The 11,768-nt window shown below is 47.7% G+C and overlaps 1 protein-coding gene and 1 long non-coding RNA gene across 5 annotated transcripts in view; one reads left to right on the top strand and one right to left on the bottom strand.

The window, feature by feature from the left end:
• Positions 1 to 1,088: 1,088 nt before the first annotated feature.
• Positions 1,089 to 5,387, bottom strand: LOC141568154 (uncharacterized). 2 transcript variants are annotated; one of them, XR_012491187.1, is made up of 4 exons: positions 4,235 to 5,387; positions 1,871 to 2,014; positions 1,472 to 1,507; positions 1,089 to 1,374 (listed from the first exon to the last, which is right to left on the bottom strand). It is a non-coding gene; the product is annotated as an uncharacterized LOC141568154 (long non-coding RNA). The 2 variants fall into 2 exon arrangements; XR_012491186.1 differs by having other exon boundaries at positions 1,472 to 2,014.
• Positions 5,388 to 5,810: 423 nt separating this feature from the next.
• ZNF774 (zinc finger protein 774) overlaps positions 5,811 to 11,768 on the top strand; it is a 68,182-nt gene continuing 62,224 nt past the window's right edge. The window contains exons 1-2 of one of the 3 annotated variants that reach the window (XM_074317585.1): positions 8,733 to 8,881; positions 9,074 to 9,237. The gene's annotated coding sequence lies outside the window, so the exon portion shown is untranslated. Of the gene's footprint in view, positions 5,947 to 8,732; positions 8,882 to 9,068; positions 9,238 to 11,768 lie in introns of those variants that run through there. The other 2 variants (XM_074317584.1, XM_074317586.1) reach the window with 2 other exon arrangements.

The following is an 11,768-nucleotide window of genomic DNA, read 5'->3' as shown; positions in this document are numbered from 1 at the left end:
AAATACTCTGTATGACACAATAGTGATGGATATATGTCACTATACCTGTGTCCAAACCCAGAGGACATACACCATCCTGAGTGAATCCTAAGGTAGACTGTTAAGGAATGAGTGAAGAGGTGAAGTCAGTATAGTTAAGCTGATTTAATATGCAATCTGTATAGTCAAGCTGACACAACTGGTTCAGACCATACAGGCCGAAGCATCAAGAATAGATTTTTTTTTTTTACCTTAAGTAGTCTGAGGACTTAAACTTTGAACTTTTCAGTTGTGCCTGGAGAAAGATACATAAATAAATAAATAAATAAATAATGAAAAATAAAAAAATAAAAATAAAATAAAATAAAAAAAAGAAAGATACATATATTCAATAGATAACCCTCTGAAGGACTTAGGAAAGAATGTTCCCGTGTTCAGACTGCCTGACGTCCATCATCCAGACCACCAAACATCTGGAAGATTTCCATCACGGACCAATCCAGAGGCGAAGAATGCAGGACTGAGTCTTCTCAAGAACGTAGTTTTGACTACAAAAGCGCTCAGCTTTTCTTTCTTCTTCCGAAAACCCTGGGGTATCGTCTAGTTATGTTTTATGATTTGCAAGTCCTAAGGCTTGAAATAAATCTTTGTCCTTTATTTCTAGCCCGAGCCTCCTGACTCTTTTGTGCTCGGTGGACACTGTGGACTTTGGGTGATGATGATGTGTCTATGTAGGTTCATCAATTGGAACAAATGGACCACTTTGGGGGAGGGATGTTGAAAATGGGGGAGGCTGTGCCCGTGTGGGGTCAGGAGGGATGTATGAGTAGGAAATCTTTGTACCTTTTAAATTTTGCTGTGAAACTGCTATAAAAACGAAAATCTTTTTTTTTCTTTTTCTTTTTTTTCTTTTTATTTATTTATTTATTTATTTATTTATTTATTTATTTAGTCTCAGGTGCACAAGACAAAGCAAAACTTAGACGTTTATCATTTATATCCATCACACTGTGTGAACCCCCCTCCCCCATCCACTATCCCTCTATACGTTCCCAAAACCTCTCACCTTCCCCTTATCCCCACCCCCCCGCCCCTCTAGCAACCCTCTGTTTTTCCTCCATGTTTCCAAAACTGTTTCTGATTAGTTCATTCACTGATTCTTTTCTTTAGATTCCGCATATAAGTGAGATCATATGGTATTTGTCTTTCTCTTTCTGACTTATTTCACTTAACATAATGTTCTCTAGGTCCATCCATGTTGTTGCAAATGGTAAGATTTCTTTCTTCTTTATGGCTGCGTAATACTCCATTGTATAAATGTACCACAGTTTCTTAATCCAGTCATCTACTGATGGGCATTTCGGTGTTTCCAGGTCTTGGCTATTGTGTATAATGCTGCAATAAACATAGGAGTGCATAAAGATTTTTGAATTGGAGTAAAAACGAAAATCTTAAAAAAATAATTAAAAATTTAAAAATCACAGTAACATACCATTACACGCCCTTTATATGAGGAAAATAAGTATTTCTGTCAGAGCAAAACAAAACAAGATGATACATGCGCATTGTCAAAATTTTGGAAAATACAGAAACCTTTAAAAAGACAACAAAAATCTATGTATAATCTCAGTACTCAAGTATAACCTCTGTTACCGTGGTGGTGGGTTTCCTTTCCTTCTTTTTTCTATGCATACACGTGTGACCAATAAGAGCTGTACTGCAACATCAGGATGCCTTTAATTTTTTGCCCAAAATACATGAAACTAAAGCTAGCTCTAACCTTTAACTGCTCAGTTATCTAAAAACCTCCTTTTTGGAGCTCTCCCTCCGTCTGGACTGCCCAGGACCCTGGGGTTTATGCAACACACAAAACAACCTTGTGGGCACTCACCTATGGGAGAAAAGTCCACGGCACCCCAAGCTCTGGACTGTGGCAGTTTCTGCAATTGCTCCTCGCCACCACAAGATGTCACTCTCTGCATGTTCAAATCAAGGTGAGGTCGCAGGCCTCAGACAAAATTGGCCTGTTAGGTGCCTGGGCGGAAAAATTCCACTCCTTCAGCACCAGCTAATCCAGAGTCCCTTACCGGTTCCCAAGGACTCATTCTTAGTGCCTAAACCTTTCAGGCCCCACCGACCTCTCCTCCAAGCCTGCCCCCACCCCCAGCACTGTGTCAGGGTTGGCTCAGATGAACACCCTTTCCAGAAAAACCAGCATTTTTTTCTCTTTCTTGCCCAGATATTTTCAGCTCTTAAAACAGATTGGCCTTGTTCTGCTTCCCTCCTGGGCCCTCAAGCTACAAATTCCACCCTACCCCCAATAGAGACTTCCAGTAGGTTTTCTAGGGGGTCTCATACCTTCTCCAGGTCTGCCTTTTCACACAAAAGGTTGGTTACTGGTCCCCACCCCCGCCCCGACAATGGGGCCTGATGGCCTCCAAGGGCAGACAGCCATTCAAAACCGCTAAATTCTGTTTAACTCTCTTAGAGGAAGGGGACCTCCCTGGTGAGTCACATCCCAGGAAAAGACTTTCTGGCATTCTTTTAGTAAAGCAATGAAAGCAACTTGTTGCTTTAGTAAAGCAACAAATTACATCTTCAGAATATCTTACCGATATATGTATGAATATATTACAGATATATTTTACATGGTTGTAAACATAACATATATAGATCCATATAATTTCTCATGGACTATATGTTCAGCATTGTCCTATTCATTATAAATTCTTAATAAACATTATTTTTAGTGGTTGAATGATCTTTTCATTACATAGTTCTATGGTAACTTTTGTAATGATTTACCTATTAGACACTGGTTATTTCTAATTTTTTTTGCTATATTGACTATTTTTATACATGTCTTTGTACGTATTTCTGATTATTTCCTTATGAGAAACTTAGTATTGAAATTACTGCATCAAAATCATTTGTAAGACATTTTATTCATGCTGCAAAAAAGACTTCCTAGGAAGAAAGTATCAGTGTGCATTGCAGGATATAGAGCACTTAACTTACTGCATCCTTATGAAAGTAATTAAATTTTTAAAAAATCTCTGCTCATTGGACAAGTGAAAAAGAATTTTTTTTAAATTTGCAATTAATTACCAGTATGAATGAACAGTTTTAAATTTATGTTTCTGCTTCTATATATTACCTGTTGGTAGCTTTTACCCATTTATTGGGGTCTTAATTTTTTAATTGATTTTTGTGAGCCTTTTATTTATTGAAGATATTGTTCTATTGTCTTTTGTATTTGTTACAATTTTTTAGTGTAATGCTTATTTCAAATTTTTATTAATAACATTTTTTAAATGTCTACAAGTTTTTTCAGTTTATAATTTTTTAAGACTAATTTATTTAATTGAGATAAAATTACATACAATGAAATGCACCGACCTTAAGTGCACATATCAAAGAGTTTTAACAAATATATACTTAGTGATGTACATGATTTTACTTTTTATATATTCAAATTTCTTGGTGTCCTCCTCCAATGGTAACTGTTAGGAAAAAGCGAAAGACTTTGAAATTGACAAACAAAAAAAGTTACTAGGTGTCTTATCTAGAATACCCTTCCATGTTATCATCTCTTGTCTTTGATCTATTTTACCAATCTGTAAATTGTAGAAAACTGATATTAATGAGAATTATTCTTGTCTATAGAAATGAAAATTAGTTGTGTCCGGTAGAATGCAACTGATTATTGCCCTGTGGTTAGATACACTTGCTTTTATTTATAAATTATTTTTTAGTGTTTCTTACTTGCCTACGTGTGTGTGTGTGTGTATGCGTGTGTGTGTGTCTGTGTGTGTGAATATTCTTTGAATTCTCTTGTGATGTCTTTCTTAGCTAGTCATGCTGCTGGTGGTTTAGACGCCATGCCTCAAGACCCATCTATTTCTTTTTGCTAGCAATGGACTAATAAACCCTTTCTTTAAAACAAACAAAAAAAAAGAGGGGCAGCCAATGGTTCAGTTGGTTAGAGCGCGAGCTCTGAACAACAGGGTTGCCAGTTCAATTCCCGCCTGGGATGGTGGGCTGCACCCCCTCTAACTAAAGGTTGAAAACTGAGACTGGACTTGGAGCTGAGCTGTGCCCTCCACAACTAGATTGAAGGACAACTACTTGGAGCTGATGGGCCCTGGAGAAACACACTGTTCCCCAATATTCCCCAATAAAATTTATTTTAAAAAAAGATAGGAAAGCTATAATTAGTTCTCCTGCTTAGAATAACATAAATATATTCACTTACGTTTCCAAATTTCCAATAAAACAAGATAGAGTCCATGTATGTTAGTTTTGTGGGGGTTTTTCCTCCTCAGCTTCTTCTCAAGGCCTTAAACTTTGAGGAGCCAGTGAGCTGTTGGATAGTTCCTGGAGGGCTAACACTATTTCCATTCATTTCTAGTAGTACGTTCTCAGTCGACTCAAAACATTTGTGAAAGTAAGCAATTTCTCTAGCGATGGGAAAGTTTTTATGCATATATAGGGGAATTGGCCTCAAGGAGGACAGGAGAAGGAAAAATCTCCAGGCTGGGAAGCTCGGGGCACTGAGGCCCAGATGTCTATGTCTCTCCTTGGTCTTTCCCACCTCCTTCCCACTCCCTAGGCCAGTCAGGTGGCAGAGCCCAGGACGATGGAGAGGAAAGAGCATGGCACGTGGAGCTGGGGTGGGAGCTATGTTGGCTAGAAAGGCCCCTCCGGCTAGGGAGTGTGGAGACCACTTTTACTTGCCTGAGAGTTGCAGAAGTAGATGGCAGGGAATCCCCTGCCAGCGTCCTCTAGCTGTGAACAGGTGTATTAACCAATGGAAAAGGGATATGCGTGGGAATTGTGATGCTAATGACAGGAAGCAGAACGTCTCTTTTCCACTAACGGCTTCTGCTTGGGGTTTCTTATGAGCAGTCTGATTTGGCCTGGAACCCGGCGGCGGCAGACACCATTCAGACTCTGGCCGCCCCCGGGTGGAAAGGACCGTGCCCAGCACGGTTCTAGCGACGAGCTGCTCCGCGCTCTGGAAGGGCTGGATGCCAGGCGCGCGAGACTCCGCCCTTGATACCCGGCTGCTCCGTGGTAGTCGGCTGAGACCAGGAGGCTCGCATCTGCAGAGCCCTCTCTGGGGGTGCAGACTTTGATCCCCCTTTCAGCTCCCGAGAGGCGGTTCCCGCAATCGAGTAGCTCGGGAATAGGGTTTAGACTCGTCACCGATCAGAACTGAGCGTCCCGGGACTGAGTCATTTGAGGGCTTGCTCAGGACTACGTCTCCCAGACGGCGCCGCGGTGATTGATATCTTGATCAGCCTATGGATAGGGAAGACTTCTCGTCGCCGAAACTGAGAAGCCAATGGCAAGAGGACAGGGGCGGTGTTTTCCGGCGGCTGGCTGCCGAGCTCGGAGTCCCACCTGTGTGCCCACAGTCCTGTCACGAAACCCGGTGGGGTTCTGGGAGGGTCCGCCTCGGCCTGGCGGGCCGGGTGCGGCTCGGCGATGGAGGACGCTCCTTCCTGCTCCATCCCCGGCTGGGCCCTGGGGCGGTGAGTGATCCTGAGAAGGAGCGGCCGCCGCCCCGGCGCTGCTGAGGGGCGTAAAAGGGGCTCGCCTGTCGCCCCGATGCTGTCTGTACCCGGTCCCCCAATCCCGGCCCCCCGCTCGCCCTTCGGAGCCCGTGGGTCTGCTGAGGAGTGGGGAGAGGTAGCTGCGGTTTTCTTTGCCGTCGTGGGGATAGCTCGAAACGGACCGAATCCTAGTCCCACCTCGCAGTGCGGCCGAGACGGTGAAACGAGACCCTGAAATAAAGTGCTCGGCACGGCCTGGCACGCTGAGTACTCACTGAATGTGCTGTTCGTGTGTTCACTCTGTCCTGGACTGGAGGGCCGGTGCAGCGATGTTAAAGAGCAGGCTGGAGTCCTGGAGAGAAGGAAGGGGAGAAGGTCATGTTCTCGGGGCGGAGTGTCATCGAAGCAGGTGAGTGGGAGCCCGCGTCCTGGGCCGAAGCAGCTGGGAGGCCGGGGTCGTGCCCACTAGACACTGAATCTGCAAGTCCCACGTGGCCTAATATAGTCCTGATATGCCCATGATAGGAATTTCCACCTACGTAAAGAATTTCATATCGAAAAGAGTGAACTGATTTAAACTAACCCATACCAGATTTATTTCCTGGCCATATACAAATTCTCAACTCAGATTTCTGGGCTACGTCTTTGAAAGCCATTTCCAGAAATGGGCTCTCTGAAAAATCTCCTCAGTGGCAGCAAATTGACATCCTTTGAAGGGATTCTGTTTTTGGAAAGCAGAAATTGGGCAGAGCCAAGCAAGTCTCGCAGATAAGGAATGCACCAGGCTAGATAATAAGCACGCTGTTGTCCGTCAGCATTTACTTAGCCTTCCCATGTGCCAGACACGTGCGCATTGCAGGAAGTACAGGGAGACGAGGCTTTCTAAGGTATGAAGACGGCCCGTAAAGGAACACTCAATGTCTTCAGTAGTGACAACAGCATATAAAGGCCACAGCCCATCAGAGTGACTACTTTTGACAGATAGCACTTACTTGGGTAAGTTCTTGGTGTTCTTAAAAAAGACTTAAGAGTCATTCTATAAGTCTAGTTAGATACAATCATGATACATGCAGATTGTGCTTTGTTTTATAATTCTTGGGTTTCTGGAAATTTGTGGGAAAACATGTTTAAATCCAACACACAGAGGAAACTATTTTAAGAGGGAGAAGCTGTGTTCGGTTTATTTCCAAGCACCATTTGCCCTGTGTGTCAGTCCCCCCAGGGACTCTGCTCCTGCAGACGCCCCCATGGTGGGGACCTGTTGACCTGCACGTGGCCTCCCTCCCTCGTGGGGTCTGGACAGCCGAGTACAGACAGGCCCTCGTGGACTTGGCAGAGGCAGGGGATGGAGAGGTAAACCCTCCCACCAGGGGTCTTGTGAGGCAGTGGCATGGTTCTTAGCATTGCTCTGGGGAGATGTACAGAGAAGGCTGTCCCCACTGCCTCCTCCTGGGCCACATCCACTCGGGGTGCTTTTGTCTCACCCAGATCTGGATCTCCTGGGGAAGGACAGTCAGGAGCTGTTCCAGGACTAGCAACTCCAGGATCTGCTCTTTCATACACACCTCTGGTCTCAGCCACTGATCACAGAGCTTCCGGAGTTGGATGAGTGTCTCCTGGGGCCCTGATGCTTCTTGATAGTGGAAATGCCAAAAGCGCTGGCAGGAGGTCTCTGGCCCAGGGTCACTCCCTTGAAGGGAAATTTCCTGCTCCCAGTGGCAATCTTGTTCCAGCTTTGCTATTCGAACTTCTTCTTGGCCTTGAGGGACCTGGATTTGTTGGTCTACAGCTACAGCCATTGTTCAGTTCAGAGAAGAACCTTGCAGCTGTGCTCTGAAGTTCAGCCTCTTCCTTTACCTGACTGGGAAGCCACTTTCAGACGAGTTACTAGGTAGAACCTGAAATTCCGGAGCCAGAGACACATTACAGAATGAACCCTAGTGAACACCACAAGTGTTAGCCCGGCAGGATTGAGGTGAAGGAAGGAACCTTCCTGTTGTCCCCTCCTCATGTCCTGCTGCCTGTGGAGTCTGACCCTCTGTCACTGGGGAGGCAGCTCCAGAAGTTTGATAGGAGAGGTCAAGGGCTGGTGATCTGGTTGGCAAGTAGGAGAGCTGGAAACTGGGTTTGCATCACAATTTACTGAAGGCTGAGAAAATGCCAGGGATCCGTATTGGAGAATGAGGATGGGCTGCTGGAGATAATAGGAACAATAAGCCGCCCCCTCTGCCAAGGCACTGCTCCAGTGAAGGCCGCAGTGTGAATGCGCAGGGCAAGTACGCACGGCGCCCAAGGTAGCACCTTGGAGAGCAGCACCCGGGTGGAGCCGGCTCCAAGTCCAGAGATGGAAATGCTCCGACCGCTCCCCTGCCCTCTCGGGCTGGGTTCTCAGCTCTGGGCGCCCCGTTCAGGATTCCTCAGTCCCGGCATAATAACTCTCCCCAACAGGGAAATTTACTCTGGTGAAGATTACAGGCTTGAAGAACAGGGACAGTAAAGACAGACTCGCTGGATGTTAGTTACGGGAAAGTTAAGATACTCCGTCTGCGGTAATCAAAGCGGAGGCAGTCACGGCTCAGAGATCCCCAGGGGTTCGCCCCAGGTCACACAGCTGGTTTATGGCAGGAAATGGGCAGTGGTTCGGCGCTTTGACCGTGGACTGGGTGACTAGCCTGCAGAGCGTGACTTACACCGCAAGGCTACTCCGCTCGGCGGGCGCCCTTCTCTGGAAGCTTTAGGGGGTAAACGCGGGCCCTGGGGACGACGTCGCTGCGAACGCTGCAGGGCCACGATCGTCCTCTCCCGGTCAGGTGTGTGGCGGAAGGAAGGCGCCGCTAGCACGAGGGGCGCACTGTGCCCCGGGGTCTGCTCGCGAGGCCTGTGCGTGTGCGGCGGGACCCTAAGTCTCGGCCCGCTCCCGCCCGCCAAGTCCCTGCGGCTGCGGGCGCCGCACCCCACGGCACTCGAAACTTACTCCAGACCCGGAGTCTGGGCACTCGGGCAGCCACTAAACACCGGAAGCGGAAACGCGAACCCCAGAAGGACTCGGGCTCCGCCGGACTTCATTTCCCATAGGCCTCTGCTTATGCCCGCAGACTGGCAGCAGGCGTAGCCAATAAAACGTGGGGATGGCTTAGGCGCCCTTTTGTTTCGGACGAATCGGCGACGGGTGGGACTTTTGCTACATAGTTTGTAGTCCGAAGCCACTACTAGAAGGGACCCTGCTGGAGAGATAGATAGTGGTTGTCTCGCTTCCCTGACTGTCGCGGGAATTAGAAGAGTTGGCGGCCTCTCGCCTCACGCGGCCCGGCGGCACTGAGACGGTCCCTTACAGCTGAAAGCGGGTATTTATGCGTTAGTCCCCGTTTGTCCGTATGACACAGGTGAGGGAACACAGGCGGCTGGGGCTCGAGGCCTCTCAGTGTGGAGCTGAGACTCCAGTTATTGTGCCACAGAAAGCCCGCCTGTGGTGTGGTTGTCCCCTGTGGTAACGCGTCAGCACCTCACACACACTTCCTCTTTTCCTGCCAGCACAGTCCTGGGCCACTCGAGATGGATACTGCTGACATTTATGCTTCAGCCAGGCGTTGTGGAGCATGTCCCTCGGGCCCAGCAAAACACTGCCCTAAGGAGAGCAGCCCCGCAGAGGGCGCTTTCACTCAGCTGCTGTGGACCACCTCAGTAACGCCAGTGCAGCGTGGTAAGTGCTAGAGGGAGGTGTCTTCAAAATATAGAAATATATGACTGGAAAGAAATACCGTAGGGCAGCTGGAAGCACCCAGGGAGGAGGAAGGTTCAGCCTCAAGGTAAAGGGGCAAGAAACGATACTTTGTTGAGTGCCTGCTTTACGTATTTCCTCTGGTTTGGATCTGGCAATGAATCGTGCGTAGTAGGTCTCATTCCCTGTTTAACAGATGAAGGGTCCAAAATTCAACGGAAGGTGGGTGAAGCTGTGACTCTCCGACAGGAAGGGCAGCATGTGGTTGGGCAAGGGAGGGATAGGGTGGCAGGAGGGCTCTCCCGGGAGTCTCCAGCCCAGCTGTGAGTCTGGCCATGGAGAGCTCTTTTCTCCTCTGAGCTCGGGAACAGGAGTTCCAACAGGGCTCCTGTGGAAACACCAGCACTTGGCGCAGGCGCACACATCTAGCTCTCAAACCATTCCCTGGACCAGCCCAGAAGTTTCCCAGGGCTGCCTCAGGGACCGGTTAGGTGGGCAAAGTTCCAGCCCAGGAGAGGGCTTTGGGTTCCCATCACCAGAGCAGCTCTGCTTTCACATGTTTGCTATTGTAAGATTTCACCTGGAAAGAGGTTCCATTGTTAAAAAAAAAAAAAAAAAAAAAAAAAAAAAAAAATTACTAATCCAAGTCCATTGCCCAGTCCCTTAAATTGGAGCTCCCGACCACATGGAATTTTGACTAGAAGCAAATTCAAGCATGGAAAGGGTAGCCCCAAACACAACTCATATCACCTTCACCATTACATCACACCCAGTACTTCAAGGGAGAAGACATGCATACATGTCCTTGAGCTGTGAGCCACATTCCCCAAAAATGGGAGGAAAGGACCCTCAATAGTTACATACATGGAATGCTTTCCCAGTTGCAGCTTCCTGGTCCCTCAGAGGACAGGGGGTCGTAGAAACCTAGATCGGAACATTCTGTGGTGGAAGCACGCTACGTCGAGGTTAGCGTTAGCAACATTACCGCAGAGAATAGGGTGTCAGTGTTCCCTGCCATACCGAGCGACCCTTTTCCCAGCAGCCTTCTGGAATAGGAAGAGCGAGTGTTGTCTTCAGTTTTGCACATGAGGAAAATGAGGCCTCGAGAAGTGATGTGCACCAGTCACTCTGCTAGTTAGTGGCACAAGTGTGTCTAGAACCAGGTGTGTCAGCTTCCTTGGGCTCTCAGTACTCCTACTACACCACACATTTCAGGACAGGAGCAGAAGGGAGACAGACAGGAGCTAATAACTCTGAAGGGCAACTATACGGATAATGAGAGAGGCAAGTGCCAGTAGGTCAGTTTTCAGCGTGAGTGCAGTTCCTAGATCATTGATGTATTTAGAAAAACATGGCGTAGAAGTGTTTGTAAATAGCGCCTACGAAGAAAGGATTTTTAGACGAGGAAAATAAGCTTATCCTGTAAGAATTCAACTAATTTCAAGCACATGCAATAAATGCAGATTAATGTTTCCTAGGCCCACTGGGTCATCCACTTAACTCCAACTTAACCACTGATACCAACCTGTCAGCAGAAGGCACGTTCAGCCGGGAAACCTGGAAGAGCTAACAAGTCAATCTTGGGCTCTGAGCAGACAGCATTGGGAGGCGCAGGAAAGAGAAGTGGGGCTTTGAAGTGCAGCCTTTGTCACCTGAAGGGGTTCATAGCTGGTGTCTCCCTGTCCCTCATATGATCCCTTTCTTCCATTCCATGTTGAGCAACCAGTATCTGGTCACCAGGCCACCATTTAAGTCACTCGAGACCAGGCACAAGGGGTTTTCTGAAGGTGGCTTAGTATAGGAGGTCCCCCACTGTGAATTAATAATAATTGGGGTTCTAGGTTCCACTGGTCTCTTGGAAATTTAGTTAACAGGGGGCTGCCACCCAGGGTCTGGTCATCTTGGGGTGTACTGGGGAAATCTCGTCTGCACCAGAAAAGTTGGGGACCAGTACTCAGCTGTGGTAAATCTACCATGATGTCCCCCTCCCTGACGCCTCCTGGCAGGCACCCTTCCCTCAGACACCAACCGTGTAAACAAACAGCAGGGATACTGTGCCTGCCAGGACCTGTGAGCCAGGAGGAGCCCATGCGAAGAGGTTCCTTGGAGCCAGTTCTACAACTGCCTGGGGCCTGTGGACCGTTGGAAAGTTCCCAGTTGGTACACTGGGAAGAGGGAGCAGGAGAGAGGGAACCAGGGCAGGTAGGCCCTGGAGACACAACCTCTGCTGATGCCAGAGGCAGTAGTAGCTCATTTGCACCAATGACTAGGCGGAAAGCCAAAGGGAATTAACCAGCAGCCCTGCTCTCCACCAGGCTCTGAAATCTTGTCTCAAAATCTGACCATCATCCCACAGTTCTACTTCTACTTCCTCTATGGCCTTGGGCTGTTCTATCAAGTGAAGAGGGTGAGAGAAGGAAAGACCCTAATGTTCTGTCCAGAGATTTGAAATAGCTCCCAGGCAGACGAGAGGTTACAACAGCCCTGCATTTGAAAAACTCCAAGGCTGTCTG

This window comes from Rhinolophus sinicus, linkage group LG13 (assembly GCF_036562045.2).
Source record: "Rhinolophus sinicus isolate RSC01 linkage group LG13, ASM3656204v1, whole genome shotgun sequence".
Taxonomy (NCBI): Eukaryota; Metazoa; Chordata; class Mammalia; order Chiroptera; family Rhinolophidae; genus Rhinolophus; species Rhinolophus sinicus.
This window is presented reverse-complemented; position numbering and strand designations above follow the sequence as displayed.